General features: G+C 41.3%; 2 non-coding genes across 2 annotated transcripts; both read right to left on the bottom strand.

The window, feature by feature from the left end:
• Positions 1–2,987: 2,987 nt before the first annotated feature.
• TRNAA-UGC (transfer RNA alanine (anticodon UGC)) lies at positions 2,988–3,059 on the bottom strand. The gene has a single exon. It is a non-coding gene; the product is annotated as a tRNA-Ala (tRNA).
• A 2,181-nt stretch (positions 3,060–5,240) lies between these two features.
• On the bottom strand, positions 5,241–5,312 carry TRNAA-AGC (transfer RNA alanine (anticodon AGC)). Its single transcript has one exon. It is a non-coding gene; the product is annotated as a tRNA-Ala (tRNA).
• Positions 5,313–6,000: the final 688 nt, after the last annotated feature.

Here is a 6,000-nt window from a genome sequence, read left to right as displayed (position 1 = left end):
CCTAATTGTTTGTGATTCCACTAGAAGAAAAGCCCTACCTCCTAAAGGGTTGGCTCTGTGGCTCAGTTGGCTAAAGCACCTATCTTGTAATTCAGGAGATATTGGGTTCAAATCCCAGCAGGGCCTGCGGGTCTAGCCATTCTAACTTTCTAATCTGGAATCATTTTTAATGACAATATCAAAACTGCTACTTGGAGCTTTAATATCAAACTGCTACTTGGAGCTTTAATCTCTGTAAACTCTTCTCATTACAACTGCATTCTTAACGACTCAGAAATGATATATAACATTTCTGCCAAGGATATATATATCACATTGTTATGCTGGGATTTAACTAGCACTTGGGTGTCATCAAGATCAACCATGGACAGGGAATTTCTAAGACAAAATTGAAAAGCTTTTCATTCAAAGCATTAAAAAATACGTTCTGCTGTTTTCTAAATTCCAAACAATCTTAAATCATACATAGATGAATAAAGATTACAATTTATTGAACACTTACTATTTTCCTACATCCCTAAAATTACTCACCACGATAAGCATTATCAGGCAGATTTTTACAGAAGAAAAAGCTGAAACTTGGGGAGAAAAGAAATAATTTATTCAAACCACAGCTAGTAAAATAAATATGCAAACTAGAATTTAAACTTAATACCTTTCAGTTCAAAGTAAGTTCTCAGATATCACATAGTTATCTAATTTATAAATTCAAGCAGTATCCAGTATGACTGAGAATGATAACTTTAAATATTGTATGGCTCATGAATTTAATAGATTAGGTGATGAAAAATTTTGCCTATGACCACAGAAATAATAATAGTAACAATAACAAAAATAACATAAAAACAGATAATGCAGATTCTTTTTGCATATCCTTTCAAATTGTTCACTTACCTCCATAAGATCTTTGTATGTGTGTGAACCACAGAAAAAAATCTTGCTTTCATAAATCAATGGAGCAAATCGCAAATGGGTGTTAAGAAAACATGTTACAGGGATATATTTGCTTCTTGACATTGATTTTATAGGACTATTGTTCTACTCCTATGTATTTATTATTTTTTTCTATTTTCTTTAAATTTATGTATTTATGCATATAAGAGCTGGGGTACAGGCCAGATGTTGGGGGGGGGTGAGAGGATCTACCAGAGACAGAGTGGAGAACAGAACAGAGGCAGGAGATCCCCTGGCCAGCTGGGGATTGAACTCATGTTGCAGAGGGTGCTCATAGTGCAGTGTTTAACCCCTTGTGCCACCAGGGAGGCCCTTATTATTTTTTAAAGATTTATTTATTTGTACAGAGCTGGGGTGTAGGCCAGAGGTGTGGAAAGATGAGAGCATTCACCAGAGACAGAGTGGGGAGAGCAGAACAGGCAGATCCACTGAAATAAACTGCTGAGGGGAACAGGGGGCAAGACAGGAGAGGTCTGCTGTGCCATGAGGGTCACCTCCCTTGGCTGGGGATCGAACTCATGTGGCAGTGGCTGCTAAAAGCTTCATAGTGCTGAGACTTAATCCCTTGCACCACCTATGTAATTTAAATAAGACCACTGAGGCAGGGATCTGGTGGGAGGAGTCATGATTTGGGCCAGCTGACCAGTTCCAAAAAGTTATATTTCTGGATGTGAGAGCACTAAAATGAGTTCTGGAGGGAATTTAGAAACATCTTTCACAGCTAGTTCCAACTCATGGAAGAGCTACCATTATTTATTTTGTTTTTTAAAGATTTATTTATTTATGCATACAAGAACTGGGGTGTAAGCCAGAGATCTGGGGGTGGGGGGGGGTTCAGTGAGGGGATTCACCAGAGAATGTGGGGAGCAGAACAGGCAAGATCTACCATTATTTATTTTAGTTGAGAGTATGACATTCATTCACTCCCTTCACTCATAAGTCTTGTATGCATACTCATACCAAATGTGGAAATGTCAACTGACCCCAATAAGCTGAGGGAAAGTCAGTCTTTCATTCCAGTTCATCAGCAAGCAAGAAATGGAGAGCAGGGTAGCAAGGGCCTATTATTTATAAAGTGGTGGAGTGGAAGTCACTAACTTTTTACAGAGTCAATTCTTTGATTATCTTAACAGGTACCCCCAAGAAAAGCAAAGAAGGAACTTGAGTCTTAAGCTCAAGTTTCTCTCTAAATGTCCAGATTGGGTGTGAGCACACATTTCTAACTCTTTCCACTTATCTAAATTCTGTTCTTTGCCTACAAAGTCTCCTAGTCCCATTCTGAGCTTCAGGCAGCCAACTAATAAGAAATTAGTCTTGGGCCTCCCAGGTGGCGCAGCGGTTGAGCGCTGGGTTGCGAAGCTGCCCGCGGCCTCTGCGGCGCCGGTTCGATCCCCGGCTGCTCCCCGGCCACCGAAGGAGGGTCCCACATGGCGCGCAGACCTCTCCTGCCGCCCGCTGCTCCCCTCAGCAGTGTACTTCGGTCCTTCTGCCTGCTCTACTCCCGGCTCTGGCTCTGGTGTGAATTCTCTCGCCCTCCCGGCTTCTGACTGTACCCAGTGCATGTATAAACCAAAACAAACAAACAAACAAACAAATAGATAAATAAGACATGCCTCTAGAAAATTAAAAAAAAAAAAAAAAAAGAAATTAGTCTTGCCTTCACCCACTTATATCAATAGCATGTGTTCTATTCAACTGTTGACTATGATCTATTCTAAAATAGAAGAATGAAAAGTAAAATATTTATTTACAGTTTGGTAAGATAGAAGCACAAGTGAGAGAGTCAAAGAATTGTGGGGAGAGGAAGAAGGCAAAAATTGAAATTAATCTCTTTAGCCCTCCAAGTTCCCATGTTGATAAGAGTTACAGCATCTACGTCTGAGTGGCCCAGGCAGAGGAAACAAAGCAAATTTTTTTCAGCAATATATTTGACTTTCAAACTAGGATGAGTGTGATTTAGTTTAAATCACTCAGAAATAGAAAGTCCTGAGAATCAAGTGAGCATCAAGATCCAGCACGTTAAAACAAGTAGTTGGAGACACTGGGGATTGAACCCAGGACCTCATACATGCAAAGCATGCACTCTACCACTGAGCTATATTCCTGATACCCTGAAGGAGGTCTGGCATGAAAATACTTTTCTGATAAATAAATATATGTTCAACTTGCCCCCCTAGAACGTTTTCACAGTTTAATGTGTGAGAATTATAAGAATTTCACACATATTGAGTGTCAGATAAGATTTGTGTAAATCAGTGTCACCTAAGTCTTTAGATTTATCTAAAGAGATCCAGCTCAGAATAAATAATTGCAAAATTGGCGTTTACCTGCCTGGACCATGACGATAAGTCATTCAGCTCAAGAGCCTTTTGGAATAGCTGGCTCAGAAAAAAAATATAATCTTGGATGGCTAGCAAAACACTGGGAAATTTCATGTCATATCACAAAGTTGAACCAGTGGATGCAGCTGGGTAAAGGACTGGTCTTGTACACTCCAGCAAGCACAGTGGCTGTCAGCACCAGGGAGAGGGGTTTCTGTAGCTCTGTCCAAGCCGCGGAACATTGGTGGCCCTTACACTTCCTGTCTCCAGGACAATCATCAAATATAGCACGACTGACCCATGTCCATTTACAGTGTCACTGGAGGCCGAAGGAGCCCTACACGGTGAAAAATTGATCTCATTTTTCTGTGCACCTCTGACAAGAGTAAATTCAGTAAAACTAATTTAGCTGATTGGTAATCAACTAATGCATTGCAGACACGCAGATCCTGCTTAAGATATGCTTGCTGGTCATCAGGGTGCCCACTACAAGCCTAGCAAATCACTGTGGGATAGTTATCTGGGGGTGCCCATAACTTGGGATGAAATCCGAGAAGCACAGTGATCCACTGCTGCAAGTTCAAATTGGCCCACGAAAGTGTGACATTTGTTTACTTGGCCAAGTCTAGTCTTTCCAGATGTCTGAATTCGTTGATTTCTAATTAAGAAAGTGGTATACCTCTCTTACACTGCTGGAGGGAAGGTAGACTGGTCCAGCCCCTATGGGAAATGGTGGGGGGAGAGGGGGAGGGCATCATTCAATCTATTAAGGGACAGAGTATTTCCCACACCTTCAGTTTGACTGATTACAGTGAAATTAAACATATTCATATATTTCCAATATCTACTATAAATAGATGGATCCATGTGTTAAAATGGACAAAGTAGTAATTTTTTTTTACCCAATATCTATTGCATTGTGTAAGGGGACATATGATGTCTACTTATCTCACCTTTGTTGATATGCAATTGATTATTGGATTCACATCAAGGCATTTAAACATTAAAAAAATCAGATGATTAAATATTAAATAGAAAGGTTGAAACTCTATATATATCTTGGTAGTATTATGTATGTGGAAACCGACCATCAAAATGGAAAAGCTACTACAAATAGAGATTTTAGTAAAGAATCTAGTTGTCAAATAACACACACAGTCTTCCAACATCCAACTTTAGGGTGTTATGGATATCAACTCATTTTTTTGAAAATAAAGGAAAAGAATCAAGCATTTATTCTACCTCTGCCATATAGAATGTGTTTCAGAATAAACATATAACTGATGAAAGATTTTCTCTACAGACGATTCATAGCTAAGAAATGCAAGAGTAGTGATAAAATTAGGGCCAACATTTTGCCACTGATACTGTTATGGTGCATGCAGGTCACAATTATCCATAGCTGCTACAACCATGAGGTGGAATTAGATGGGGGACTCTGATCATTCAGTTGGCATTATCCACAGTTCAGGCTGGAAAGGCATCATATATTATGACAGAGCACTGGACATATAACCCTACAGTTCTTGTTGGCACATAATTGCCATGTCTTTGGGTGATCAAAATTTCTGAGCTAACCAATATATTTTCTTTCTAATTGGAGGTGCTATTCCATCCCCACTGTGTTCTTTTTGAATTCTTCGGAATTCAAAAAGTGAATGAAATTGAGGCTGTTATTTATTCTTCTCTTCTGTGTTTAGTATGGAATTCAAAGAAGCCAGGCCAATTGCAAAAATGTTCGTTACATAGGTTCCAGACATTTCTGGAGGCGACAAAAGGCAGAAATTGGGCACTAAAAAGGTAGTTGAGGCAGACAGAAAAATTCAATGAAAGAAAACCTAGATTTAAAGGGAGAAACGAAAGGAAAATGGACCTGATCATGGCAATTATAGAAAGCGGAAAGAAAGACATGCGGTTTAAAGGAAGATGCGGACTGAGCAGGGACCGACCACCTCGCAAAACCGTTGGAGGTGCCAGGGATTGAACCCGGGACCTCGTACATGCTAAGCACGCGCTCTACCACTGAGCTACACCCCCAGCTGTAAGAGCCTCACTTTGGATTCCTTTCGTGATTTATAACCATTATTTCTTAGCCCCTTAAAAAGTTAGGAAATTGCAGAGGAAACATGAATACAAGTTTTCCCATTTGCGAAACAGACCGTGCAGGACGTCAGAAGAAAGCAACAGAGTGAGATTCTAAAAGGAAGGAGGCTGGAAAGGTTCCATCTGTTGTCCCCCGCCCTTTCCAGATTCAATTCCTGCTCTTTCCACGCGTAGGACCCCGGGAGGTGGAAGCTGTCAGGGCTGGGAAGACAGCGCGCGGCAGGGAGCAGGGGTGCGGGCCAAGGGGGTGCCCGCTTGCGGCGCGCGCTCCGGTTTCCGCGCCCAGCACCGCCTCCCAGGAAACAAAGACCCTCAAATCATCTTCCTTTCCGGAAACCAAAGTATTTCGCTGAACTTTTCGTGGCGGTGACAGGGAACGAGACTGCGAGCTCACCAAGTCTTGGATCCATCGCTTAGGACAACTGGAATACTGATGCCCAACAGCCTGTACCTCCCGCAACCGGGTCTGGGGCTTTTGGGCGAGGTGAGCGGGCGAGGGTTTTTTCTCCGCAACCAATCCGTGGGGAACCTGGGGGCAGAGTTATTTGTTCCTCGGATGAACAGGTAACTTACCATATTAAAAAAAAAAAAAAAAAAAAAAAAGTTCTGGCCAGGCCCAAAT

This window comes from Talpa occidentalis, unplaced genomic scaffold (assembly GCF_014898055.3).
Source record: "Talpa occidentalis isolate TD23 unplaced genomic scaffold, MPIMG_talOcc4v2.1 talOcc4.527, whole genome shotgun sequence".
NCBI classification, from domain to species: domain Eukaryota; kingdom Metazoa; phylum Chordata; class Mammalia; order Eulipotyphla; family Talpidae; genus Talpa; species Talpa occidentalis.
Note: the sequence above shows the minus strand (reverse complement) of the source record. Positions and strands in the feature narration are given on the sequence as shown.